The sequence below is a fragment of the Agelaius phoeniceus genome, unplaced genomic scaffold (genome assembly GCF_051311805.1).
Source record: "Agelaius phoeniceus isolate bAgePho1 unplaced genomic scaffold, bAgePho1.hap1 Scaffold_103, whole genome shotgun sequence".
Classification (NCBI taxonomy): Eukaryota; Metazoa; Chordata; class Aves; order Passeriformes; family Icteridae; genus Agelaius; species Agelaius phoeniceus.
Window position 1 is genome coordinate 491,408 of NW_027509871.1, and position 13,951 is coordinate 505,358.

Sequence of the window (13,951 nt, forward strand, 5' to 3'; positions counted from 1 at the left end):
CAGACGCTTTCTTCTGCATGCTGTTCTTTCCCAGTTCAGGGCTCCTTCAAGGCTCTCCCTGAATGGCTAAGCCGCCCCCTTTTATCCCAGTTCTCTTCAATGGTCCCAGCTGCAGCCCATCAAGGACAACCAGGACCTGTGGGACAGATATTCAAATAGAATCCATTTCCTCTACTCTAGCCAGTAAGTACTACCCTACAAGTCCTCAGAACCCCAAAGGCCACCTTTCATCTGACACCCAGACCCTGGGGAAAGGACTTCTTTTTCCCATGGCAAATGGCCTCCCTTGGCAGCCACTCACCCTGGCAGAAAGTGGGAGCCTAGCTAGAATGATGCAATCGTTGCTGGATTTTTCCAAAAGAAAAGCTGGCAGCAACTAGGGCCCTGGAAGTACTTAGAGCCTCAAACGCCACCTTGAACATATTCCTGAGACCCTGGGGAAAGGACTTCGTTTTTCCCATGGAAAATGGCCTTCATTTCTGGCCACTCTGCCTGGCAGGCAGGGCAGTGCCAAGCCAGGAATCTACAAACTGTGCTGGATCCTTCCAGAACGAAAGCTGCCAGCAACTAGGACCCTGCAAGTCCTTAGAGCCCCAGATGCCACCAGTCATCTGACACCCAGAGCCTGGGCCAATGACTTCGTTTTCCCCATGGAAAATGGCCTCCATTTCTGGCCACTCGCCCTGACCAAGAGGGTGGTGCCCAGCAAGAAATTTGCAAGCTTTGCTGGATTGCTCCAAATCTAAAGCTACCACTTGTTGTTCTTCTATTTCTCTAGAGTCCCATCATGCTGTTCTCAGATTGCTAAAGTCCATACCTCCTCGGTGTGTTCTTATGGCTGCAGATCTTCACAGCACAGACGCTTTCTTCTGCATGCTGTTCTTTCCCAGTTCAGGGCTCCTTCAAGGCTCTCCCTGAATGGCTAAGCCGCCCCCTTTTATCCCAGTTCTCTTCAATGCTCACAGCTGCAGCCCATCAAGGACAACCAGGACCTGTGGGGCAAAGCCTCTAGACAGATATTCAAATAGAATCCATTTCCTCTACTCTAGCCAGTAAGTACTACCCTACAAGTCCTCAGAACCCCAAAGGCCACCTTTCATCTGACACCCAGACCCTGGGGAAAGGACTTCTTTTTCCCATGGCAAATGGCCTCCCTTGGCAGCCACTCACCCTGGCAGAAAGTGGGAGCCTAGCTAGAATGATGCAATCGTTGCTGGATTTTTCCAAAAGAAAAGCTGGCAGCAACTAGGGCCCTGGAAGTACTTAGAGCCTCAAACGCCACCTTGAACATATTACTGAGACCCTGGGGAAAGGACTTCGTTTTTCCCATGGAAAATGGCCTTCATTTGTGGCCACTTGGCCTGGCAGGCAGGGCAGTGCCAAGCCAGGAATCTACAAACTCTGCTGGATCCTTCCAGAACGAAAGCTGCCAGCAACTAGGACCCTGCAAGTCCTTAGAGCCCCAGATGCCACCAGTCATCTGACACCCAGAGCCTGGGCCAATGACTTCGTTTTCCCCATGGAAAATGGCCTCCATTTCTGGCCACTCGCCCTGACCAAGAGGGTGGTGCCCAGCAAGAAATTTGCAAGCTTTGCTGGATTGCTCCAAATCGAAAGCTGCCACTTGTTGTTGTTCTATTTCTCTAGAGTCCCATCATGCTGTTCTCAGATTGCTAAAGTCCATACCTCCTCGGTGTGTTCTTATGGCTGCAGATCTTCACAGCACAGACGCTTTCTTCTGCATGCTGTTCTTTCCCAGTTCAGGGCTCCTTCAAGGCTCTCCCTGAATGGCTACGCCGCCCCCTTTTATCCCAGTTCTCTTCAATGCTCACAGCTGCAGCCCATCAAGGACAACCAGGACCTGTGGGGCAAAGCCTCTAGACAGATATTCAAATAGAATCCATTTCCTCTACTCTAGCCAGTAAGTACTACCCTACAAGTCCTCAGAACCCCAAAGGCCACCTTTCATCTGACACCCAGACCCTGGGGAAAGGACTTCTTTTTCCCATGGCAAATGGCCTCCCTTGGCAGCCACTCACCCTGGCAGAAAGTGGGAGCCTAGCTAGAATGATGCAATCGTTGCTGGATTTTTCCAAAAGAAAAGCTGCCAGCAACTAGGGCCCTGGAAGTACTTAGAGCCTCAAACGCCACCTTGAACATATTACTGAGACCCTGGGGAAAGGACTTCGTTTTTCCCATGGGAAATGGCCTTCATTTGTGGCCACTTGGCCTGGCAGGCAGGGCAGTGCCAAGCCAGGAATCTACAAACTCTGCTGGATCCTTCCAGAACGAAAGCTGCCAGCAACTAGGACCCTGCAAGTCCTTAGAGCCCCAGATGCCACCAGTCATCTGACACCCAGAGCCTGGGCCAATGACTTCGTTTTCCCCATGGAAAATGGCCTCCATTTCTGGCCACTCGCCCTGACCAAGAGGGTGGTGCCCAGCAAGAAATTTGCAAGCTTTGCTGGATTGCTCCAAATCGAAAGCTGCCACTTGTTGTTGTTCTATTTCTCTAGAGTCCCATCATGCTGTTCTCAGATTGCTAAAGTCCATACCTCCTCGGTGTGTTCTTATGGCTGCAGATCTTCACAGCACAGACGCTTTCTTCTGCATGCTGTTCTTTCCCAGTTCAGGGCTCCTTCAAGGCTCTCCCTGAATGGCTACGCCGCCCCCTTTTATCCCAGTTCTCTTCAATGGTCCCAGCTGCAGCCCATCAAGGACAACCAGGACCTGTGGGACAGATATTCAAATAGAATCCATTTCCTCTACTCTAGCCAGTAAGTACTACCCTACAAGTCCTCAGAACCCCAAAGGCCACCTTTCATCTGACACCCAGACCCTGGGGAAAGGACTTCTTTTTCCCATGGCAAATGGCCTCCCTTGGCAGCCACTCACCCTGGCAGAAAGTGGGAGCCTAGCTAGAATGATGCAATCGTTGCTGGATTTTTCCAAAAGAAAAGCTGGCAGCAACTAGGGCCCTGGAAGTACTTAGAGCCTCAAACGCCACCTTGAACATATTCCTGAGACCCTGGGGAAAGGACTTCGTTTTTCCCATGGAAAATGGCCTTCATTTCTGGCCACTCTGCCTGGCAGGCAGGGCAGTGCCAAGCCAGGAATCTACAAACTGTGCTGGATCCTTCCAGAACGAAAGCTGCCAGCAACTAGGACCCTGCAAGTCCTTAGAGCCCCAGATGCCACCAGTCATCTGACACCCAGAGCCTGGGCCAATGACTTCGTTTTCCCCATGGAAAATGGCCTCCATTTCTGGCCACTCGCCCTGACCAAGAGGGTGGTGCCCAGCAAGAAATTTGCAAGCTTTGCTGGATTGCTCCAAATCTAAAGCTACCACTTGTTGTTCTTCTATTTCTCTAGAGTCCCATCATGCTGTTCTCAGATTGCTAAAGTCCATACCTCCTCGGTGTGTTCTTATGGCTGCAGATCTTCACAGCACAGACGCTTTCTTCTGCATGCTGTTCTTTCCCAGTTCAGGGCTCCTTCAAGGCTCTCCCTGAATGGCTAAGCCGCCCCCTTTTATCCCAGTTCTCTTCAATGCTCACAGCTGCAGCCCATCAAGGACAACCAGGACCTGTGGGGCAAAGCCTCTAGACAGATATTCAAATAGAATCCATTTCCTCTACTCTAGCCAGTAAGTACTACCCTACAAGTCCTCAGAACCCCAAAGGCCACCTTTCATCTGACACCCAGACCCTGGGGAAAGGACTTCTTTTTCCCATGGCAAATGGCCTCCCTTGGCAGCCACTCACCCTGGCAGAAAGTGGGAGCCTAGCTAGAATGATGCAATCGTTGCTGGATTTTTCCAAAAGAAAAGCTGGCAGCAACTAGGGCCCTGGAAGTACTTAGAGCCTCAAACGCCACCTTGAACATATTACTGAGACCCTGGGGAAAGGACTTCGTTTTTCCCATGGAAAATGGCCTTCATTTGTGGCCACTTGGCCTGGCAGGCAGGGCAGTGCCAAGCCAGGAATCTACAAACTCTGCTGGATCCTTCCAGAACGAAAGCTGCCAGCAACTAGGACCCTGCAAGTCCTTAGAGCCCCAGATGCCACCAGTCATCTGACACCCAGAGCCTGGGCCAATGACTTCGTTTTCCCCATGGAAAATGGCCTCCATTTCTGGCCACTCGCCCTGACCAAGAGGGTGGTGCCCAGCAAGAAATTTGCAAGCTTTGCTGGATTGCTCCAAATCGAAAGCTGCCACTTGTTGTTGTTCTATTTCTCTAGAGTCCCATCATGCTGTTCTCAGATTGCTAAAGTCCATACCTCCTCGGTGTGTTCTTATGGCTGCAGATCTTCACAGCACAGACGCTTTCTTCTGCATGCTGTTCTTTCCCAGTTCAGGGCTCCTTCAAGGCTCTCCCTGAATGGCTACGCCGCCCCCTTTTATCCCAGTTCTCTTCAATGCTCACAGCTGCAGCCCATCAAGGACAACCAGGACCTGTGGGGCAAAGCCTCTAGACAGATATTCAAATAGAATCCATTTCCTCTACTCTAGCCAGTAAGTACTACCCTACAAGTCCTCAGAACCCCAAAGGCCACCTTTCATCTGACACCCAGACCCTGGGGAAAGGACTTCTTTTTCCCATGGCAAATGGCCTCCCTTGGCAGCCACTCACCCTGGCAGAAAGTGGGAGCCTAGCTAGAATGATGCAATCGTTGCTGGATTTTTCCAAAAGAAAAGCTGCCAGCAACTAGGGCCCTGGAAGTACTTAGAGCCTCAAACGCCACCTTGAACATATTACTGAGACCCTGGGGAAAGGACTTCGTTTTTCCCATGGGAAATGGCCTTCATTTGTGGCCACTTGGCCTGGCAGGCAGGGCAGTGCCAAGCCAGGAATCTACAAACTCTGCTGGATCCTTCCAGAACGAAAGCTGCCAGCAACTAGGACCCTGCAAGTCCTTAGAGCCCCAGATGCCACCAGTCATCTGACACCCAGAGCCTGGGCCAATGACTTCGTTTTCCCCATGGAAAATGGCCTCCATTTCTGGCCACTCGCCCTGACCAAGAGGGTGGTGCCCAGCAAGAAATTTGCAAGCTTTGCTGGATTGCTCCAAATCGAAAGCTGCCACTTGTTGTTGTTCTATTTCTCTAGAGTCCCATCATGCTGTTCTCAGATTGCTAAAGTCCATACCTCCTCGGTGTGTTCTTATGGCTGCAGATCTTCACAGCACAGACGCTTTCTTCTGCATGCTGTTCTTTCCCAGTTCAGGGCTCCTTCAAGGCTCTCCCTGAATGGCTACGCCGCCCCCTTTTATCCCAGTTCTCTTCAATGCTCACAGCTGCAGCCCATCAAGGACAACCAGGACCTGTGGGACAGATATTCAAATAGAATCCATTTCCTCTACTCTAGCCAGTAAGTACTACCCTACAAGTCCTCAGAACCCCAAAGGCCACCTTTCATCTGACACCCAGACCCTGGGGAAAGGACTTCTTTTTCCCATGGCAAATGGCCTCCCTTGGCAGCCACTCACCCTGGCAGAAAGTGGGAGCCTAGCTAGAATGATGCAATCGTTGCTGGATTTTTCCAAAAGAAAAGCTGGCAGCAACTAGGGCCCTGGAAGTACTTAGAGCCTCAAACGCCACCTTGAACATATTCCTGAGACCCTGGGGAAAGGACTTCGTTTTTCCCATGGGAAATGGCCTTCATTTGTGGCCACTCTGCCTGGCAGGCAGGGCAGTGCCAAGCCAGGAATCTACAAACTCTGCTGGATCCTTCCAGAACGAAAGCTGCCAGCAACTAGGACCCTGCAAGTCCTTAGAGCCCCAGATGCCACCAGTCATCTGACACCCAGAGCCTGGGCCAATGACTTCGTTTTCCCCATGGAAAATGGCCTCCATTTCTGGCCACTCGCCCTGACCAAGAGGGTGGTGCCCAGCAAGAAATTTGCAAGCTTTGCTGGATTGCTCCAAATCTAAAGCTACCACTTGTTGTTGTTCTATTTCTCTAGAGTCCCATCATGCTGTTCTCAGATTGCTAAAGTCCATACCTCCTCGGTGTGTTCTTATGGCTGCAGATCTTCACAGCACAGACGCTTTCTTCTGCATGCTGTTCTTTCCCAGTTCAGGGCTCCTTCAAGGCTCTCCCTGAATGGCTAAGCCGCCCCCTTTTATCCCAGTTCTCTTCAATGGTCCCAGCTGCAGCCCATCAAGGACAACCAGGACCTGTGGGACAGATATTCAAATAGAATCCATTTCCTCTACTCTAGCCAGTAAGTACTACCCTACAAGTCCTCAGAACCCCAAAGGCCACCTTTCATCTGACACCCAGACCCTGGGGAAAGGACTTCTTTTTCCCATGGCAAATGGCCTCCCTTGGCAGCCACTCACCCTGGCAGAAAGTGGGAGCCTAGCTAGAATGATGCAATCGTTGCTGGATTTTTCCAAAAGAAAAGCTGGCAGCAACTAGGGCCCTGGAAGTACTTAGAGCCTCAAACGCCACCTTGAACATATTCCTGAGACCCTGGGGAAAGGACTTCGTTTTTCCCATGGAAAATGGCCTTCATTTCTGGCCACTCTGCCTGGCAGGCAGGGCAGTGCCAAGCCAGGAATCTACAAACTGTGCTGGATCCTTCCAGAACGAAAGCTGCCAGCAACTAGGACCCTGCAAGTCCTTACAGCCCCAGATGCCACCAGTCATCTGACACCCAGAGCCTGGGCCAATGACTTCGTTTTCCCCATGGAAAATGGCCTCCATTTCTGGCCACTCGCCCTGACCAAGAGGGTGGTGCCCAGCAAGAAATTTGCAAGCTTTGCTGGATTGCTCCAAATCTAAAGCTACCACTTGTTGTTCTTCTATTTCTCTAGAGTCCCATCATGCTGTTCTCAGATTGCTAAAGTCCATACCTCCTCGGTGTGTTCTTATGGCTGCAGATCTTCACAGCACAGACGCTTTCTTCTGCATGCTGTTCTTTCCCAGTTCAGGGCTCCTTCAAGGCTCTCCCTGAATGGCTACGCCGCCCCCTTTTATCCCAGTTCTCTTCAATGCTCACAGCTGCAGCCCATCAAGGACAACCAGGACCTGTGGGGCAAAGCCTCTAGACAGATATTCAAATAGAATCCATTTCCTCTACTCTAGCCAGTAAGTACTACCCTACAAGTCCTCAGAACCCCAAAGGCCACCTTTCATCTGACACCCAGACCCTGGGGAAAGGACTTCTTTTTCCCATGGCAAATGGCCTCCCTTGGCAGCCACTCACCCTGGCAGAAAGTGGGAGCCTAGCTAGAATGATGCAATCGTTGCTGGATTTTTCCAAAAGAAAAGCTGGCAGCAACTAGGGCCCTGGAAGTACTTAGAGCCTCAAACGCCACCTTGAACATATTCCTGAGACCCTGGGGAAAGGACTTCGTTTTTCCCATGGAAAATGGCCTTCATTTGTGGCCACTTGGCCTGGCAGGCAGGGCAGTGCCAAGCCAGGAATCTACAAACTGTGCTGGATCCTTCCAGAACGAAAGCTGCCAGCAACTAGGACCCTGCAAGTCCTTAGAGCCCCAGATGCCACCAGTCATCTGACACCCAGAGCCTGGGCCAATGACTTCGTTTTCCCCATGGAAAATGGCCTCCATTTCTGGCCACTCGCCCTGACCAAGAGGGTGGTGCCCAGCAAGAAATTTGCAAGCTTTGCTGGATTGCTCCAAATCGAAAGCTGCCACTTGTTGTTGTTCTATTTCTCTAGAGTCCCATCATGCTGTTCTCAGATTGCTAAAGTCCATACCTCCTCGGTGTGTTCTTATGGCTGCAGATCTTCACAGCACAGACGCTTTCTTCTGCATGCTGTTCTTTCCCAGTTCAGGGCTCCTTCAAGGCTCTCCCTGAATGGCTAAGCCGCCCCCTTTTATCCCAGTTCTCTTCAATGCTCACAGCTGCAGCCCATCAAGGACAACCAGGACCTGTGGGGCAAAGCCTCTAGACAGATATTCAAATAGAATCCATTTCCTCTACTCTAGCCAGTAAGTACTACCCTACAAGTCCTCAGAACCCCAAAGGCCACCTTTCATCTGACACCCAGACCCTGGGGAAAGGACTTCTTTTTCCCATGGCAAATGGCCTCCCTTGGCAGCCACTCACCCTGGCAGAAAGTGGGAGCCTAGCTAGAATGATGCAATCGTTGCTGGATTTTTCCAAAAGAAAAGCTGGCAGCAACTAGGGCCCTGGAAGTACTTAGAGCCTCAAACGCCACCTTGAACATATTCCTGAGACCCTGGGGAAAGGACTTCGTTTTTCCCATGGAAAATGGCCTTCATTTGTGGCCACTCTGCCTGGCAGGCAGGGCAGTGCCAAGCCAGGAATCTACAAACTCTGCTGGATCCTTCCAGAACGAAAGCTGCCAGCAACTAGGACCCTGCAAGTCCTTAGAGCCCCAGATGCCACCAGTCATCTGACACCCAGAGCCTGGGCCAATGACTTCGTTTTCCCCATGGAAAATGGCCTCCATTTCTGGCCACTCGCCCTGACCAAGAGGGTGGTGCCCAGCAAGAAATTTGCAAGCTTTGCTGGATTGCTCCAAATCTAAAGCTACCACTTGTTGTTGTTCTATTTCTCTAGAGTCCCATCATGCTGTTCTCAGATTGCTAAAGTCCATACCTCCTCGGTGTGTTCTTATGGCTGCAGATCTTCACAGCACAGACGCTTTCTTCTGCATGCTGTTCTTTCCCAGTTCAGGGCTCCTTCAAGGCTCTCCCTGAATGGCTACGCCGCCCCCTTTTATCCCAGTTCTCTTCAATGCTCACAGCTGCAGCCCATCAAGGACAACCAGGACCTGTGGGACAGATATTCAAATAGAATCCATTTCCTCTACTCTAGCCAGTAAGTACTACCCTACAAGTCCTCAGAACCCCAAAGGCCACCTTTCATCTGACACCCAGACCCTGGGGAAAGGACTTCTTTTTCCCATGGCAAATGGCCTCCCTTGGCAGCCACTCACCCTGGCAGAAAGTGGGAGCCTAGCTAGAATGATGCAATCGTTGCTGGATTTTTCCAAAAGAAAAGCTGCCAGCAACTAGGGCCCTGGAAGTACTTAGAGCCTCAAACGCCACCTTGAACATATTACTGAGACCCTGGGGAAAGGACTTCGTTTTTCCCATGGAAAATGGCCTTCATTTCTGGCCACTCTGCCTGGCAGGCAGGGCAGTGCCAAGCCAGGAATCTACAAACTGTGCTGGATCCTTCCAGAACGAAAGCTGCCAGCAACTAGGACCCTGCAAGTCCTTAGAGCCCCAGATGCCACCAGTCATCTGACACCCAGAGCCTGGGCCAATGACTTCGTTTTCCCCATGGAAAATGGCCTCCATTTCTGGCCACTCGCCCTGACCAAGAGGGTGGTGCCCAGCAAGAAATTTGCAAGCTTTGCTGGATTGCTCCAAATCGAAAGCTGCCACTTGTTGTTCTTCTATTTCTCTAGAGTCCCATCATGCTGTTCTCAGATTGCTAAAGTCCATACCTCCTCGGTGTGTTCTTATGGCTGCAGATCTTCACAGCACAGACGCTTTCTTCTGCATGCTGTTCTTTCCCAGTTCAGGGCTCCTTCAAGGCTCTCCCTGAATGGCTAAGCCGCCCCCTTTTATCCCAGTTCTCTTCAATGCTCACAGCTGCAGCCCATCAAGGACAACCAGGACCTGTGGGGCAAAGCCTCTAGACAGATATTCAAATAGAATCCATTTCCTCTACTCTAGCCAGTAAGTACTACCCTACAAGTCCTCAGAACCCCAAAGGCCACCTTTCATCTGACACCCAGACCCTGGGGAAAGGACTTCTTTTTCCCATGGCAAATGGCCTCCCTTGGCAGCCACTCACCCTGGCAGAAAGTGGGAGCCTAGCTAGAATGATGCAATCGTTGCTGGATTTTTCCAAAAGAAAAGCTGGCAGCAACTAGGGCCCTGGAAGTACTTAGAGCCTCAAACGCCACCTTGAACATATTCCTGAGACCCTGGGGAAAGGACTTCGTTTTTCCCATGGAAAATGGCCTTCATTTGTGGCCACTCTGCCTGGCAGGCAGGGCAGTGCCAAGCCAGGAATCTACAAACTCTGCTGGATCCTTCCAGAACGAAAGCTGCCAGCAACTAGGACCCTGCAAGTCCTTACAGCCCCAGATGCCACCAGTCATCTGACACCCAGAGCCTGGGCCAATGACTTCGTTTTCCCCATGGAAAATGGCCTCCATTTCTGGCCACTCGCCCTGACCAAGAGGGTGGTGCCCAGCAAGAAATTTGCAAGCTTTGCTGGATTGCTCCAAATCTAAAGCTACCACTTGTTGTTCTTCTATTTCTCTAGAGTCCCATCATGCTGTTCTCAGATTGCTAAAGTCCATACCTCCTCGGTGTGTTCTTATGGCTGCAGATCTTCACAGCACAGACGCTTTCTTCTGCATGCTGTTCTTTCCCAGTTCAGGGCTCCTTCAAGGCTCTCCCTGAATGGCTACGCCGCCCCCTTTTATCCCAGTTCTCTTCAATGCTCACAGCTGCAGCCCATCAAGGACAACCAGGACCTGTGGGACAGATATTCAAATAGAATCCATTTCCTCTACTCTAGCCAGTAAGTACTACCCTACAAGTCCTCAGAACCCCAAAGGCCACCTTTCATCTGACACCCAGACCCTGGGGAAAGGACTTCTTTTTCCCATGGCAAATGGCCTCCCTTGGCAGCCACTCACCCTGGCAGAAAGTGGGAGCCTAGCTAGAATGATGCAATCGTTGCTGGATTTTTCCAAAAGAAAAGCTGGCAGCAACTAGGGCCCTGGAAGTACTTAGAGCCTCAAACGCCACCTTGAACATATTCCTGAGACCCTGGGGAAAGGACTTCGTTTTTCCCATGGAAAATGGCCTTCATTTCTGGCCACTCTGCCTGGCAGGCAGGGCAGTGCCAAGCCAGGAATCTACAAACTCTGCTGGATCCTTCCAGAACGAAAGCTGCCAGCAACTAGGACCCTGCAAGTCCTTAGAGCCCCAGATGCCACCAGTCATCTGACACCCAGAGCCTGGGCCAATGACTTCGTTTTCCCCATGGAAAATGGCCTCCATTTCTGGCCACTCGCCCTGACCAAGAGGGTGGTGCCCAGCAAGAAATTTGCAAGCTTTGCTGGATTGCTCCAAATCGAAAGCTGCCACTTGTTGTTGTTCTATTTCTCTAGAGTCCCATCATGCTGTTCTCAGATTGCTAAAGTCCATACCTCCTCGGTGTGTTCTTATGGCTGCAGATCTTCACAGCACAGACGCTTTCTTCTGCATGCTGTTCTTTCCCAGTTCAGGGCTCCTTCAAGGCTCTCCCTGAATGGCTACGCCGCCCCCTTTTATCCCAGTTCTCTTCAATGCTCACAGCTGCAGCCCATCAAGGACAACCAGGACCTGTGGGGCAAAGCCTCTAGACAGATATTCAAATAGAATCCATTTCCTCTACTCTAGCCAGTAAGTACTACCCTACAAGTCCTCAGAACCCCAAAGGCCACCTTTCATCTGACACCCAGACCCTGGGGAAAGGACTTCTTTTTCCCATGGCAAATGGCCTCCCTTGGCAGCCACTCACCCTGGCAGAAAGTGGGAGCCTAGCTAGAATGATGCAATCGTTGCTGGATTTTTCCAAAAGAAAAGCTGGCAGCAACTAGGGCCCTGGAAGTACTTAGAGCCTCAAACGCCACCTTGAACATATTCCTGAGACCCTGGGGAAAGGACTTCGTTTTTCCCATGGAAAATGGCCTTCATTTGTGGCCACTTGGCCTGGCAGGCAGGGCAGTGCCAAGCCAGGAATCTACAAACTCTGCTGGATCCTTCCAGAACGAAAGCTGCCAGCAACTAGGACCCTGCAAGTCCTTAGAGCCCCAGATGCCACCAGTCATCTGACACCCAGAGCCTGGGCCAATGACTTCGTTTTCCCCATGGAAAATGGCCTCCATTTCTGGCCACAAGCCCTGACCAAGAGGGTGGTGCCCAGCAAGAAATTTGCAAGCTTTGCTGGATTGCTCCAAATCTAAAGCTGCCACTTGTTGTTGTTCTATTTCTCTAGAGTCCCATCATGCTGTTCTCAGATTGCTAAAGTCCATACCTCCTCGGTGTGTTCTTATGGCTGCAGATCTTCACAGCACAGACGCTTTCTTCTGCATGCTGTTCTTTCCCAGTTCAGGGCTCCTTCAAGGCTCTCCCTGAATGGCTAAGCCGCCCCCTTTTATCCCAGTTCTCTTCAATGCTCACAGCTGCAGCCCATCAAGGACAACCAGGACCTGTGGGGCAAAGCCTCTAGACAGATATTCAAATAGAATCCATTTCCTCTACTCTAGCCAGTAAGTACTACCCTACAAGTCCTCAGAACCCCAAAGGCCACCTTTCATCTGACACCCAGACCCTGGGGAAAGGACTTCTTTTTCCCATGGCAAATGGCCTCCCTTGGCAGCCACTCACCCTGGCAGAAAGTGGGAGCCTAGCTAGAATGATGCAATCGTTGCTGGATTTTTCCAAAAGAAAAGCTGGCAGCAACTAGGGCCCTGGAAGTACTTAGAGCCTCAAACGCCACCTTGAACATATTCCTGAGACCCTGGGGAAAGGACTTCGTTTTTCCCATGGAAAATGGCCTTCATTTGTGGCCACTCTGCCTGGCAGGCAGGGCAGTGCCAAGCCAGGAATCTACAAACTCTGCTGGATCCTTCCAGAACGAAAGCTGCCAGCAACTAGGACCCTGCAAGTCCTTAGAGCCCCAGATGCCACCAGTCATCTGACACCCAGAGCCTGGGCCAATGACTTCGTTTTCCCCATGGAAAATGGCCTCCATTTCTGGCCACTCGCCCTGACCAAGAGGGTGGTGCCCAGCAAGAAATTTGCAAGCTTTGCTGGATTGCTCCAAATCTAAAGCTACCACTTGTTGTTCTTCTATTTCTCTAGAGTCCCATCATGCTGTTCTCAGATTGCTAAAGTCCATACCTCCTCGGTGTGTTCTTATGGCTGCAGATCTTCACAGCACAGACGCTTTCTTCTGCATGCTGTTCTTTCCCAGTTCAGGGCTCCTTCAAGGCTCTCCCTGAATGGCTACGCCGCCCCCTTTTATCCCAGTTCTCTTCAATGCTCACAGCTGCAGCCCATCAAGGACAACCAGGACCTGTGGGACAGATATTCAAATAGAATCCATTTCCTCTACTCTAGCCAGTAAGTACTACCCTACAAGTCCTCAGAACCCCAAAGGCCACCTTTCATCTGACACCCAGACCCTGGGGAAAGGACTTCTTTTTCCCATGGCAAATGGCCTCCCTTGGCAGCCACTCACCCTGGCAGAAAGTGGGAGCCTAGCTAGAATGATGCAATCGTTGCTGGATTTTTCCAAAAGAAAAGCTGGCAGCAACTAGGGCCCTGGAAGTACTTAGAGCCTCAAACGCCACCTTGAACATATTCCTGAGACCCTGGGGAAAGGACTTCGTTTTTCCCATGGGAAATGGCCTTCATTTGTGGCCACTTGGCCTGGCAGGCAGGGCAGTGCCAAGCCAGGAATCTACAAACTGTGCTGGATCCTTCCAGAACGAAAGCTGCCAGCAACTAGGACCCTGCAAGTCCTTAGAGCCCCAGATGCCACCAGTCATCTGACACCCAGAGCCTGGGCCAATGACTTCGTTTTCCCCATGGAAAATGGCCTCCATTTCTGGCCACTCGCCCTGACCAAGAGGGTGGTGCCCAGCAAGAAATTTGCAAGCTTTGCTGGATTGCTCCAAATCGAAAGCTGCCACTTGTTGTTCTTCTATTTCTCTAGAGTCCCATCATGCTGTTCTCAGATTGCTAAAGTCCATACCTCCTCGGTGTGTTCTTATGGCTGCAGATCTTCACAGCACAGACGCTTTCTTCTGCATGCTGTTCTTTCCCAGTTCAGGGCTCCTTCAAGGCTCTCCCTGAATGGCTACGCCGCCCCCTTTTATCCCAGTTCTCTTCAATGCTCACAGCTGCAGCCCATCAAGGACAACCAGGACCT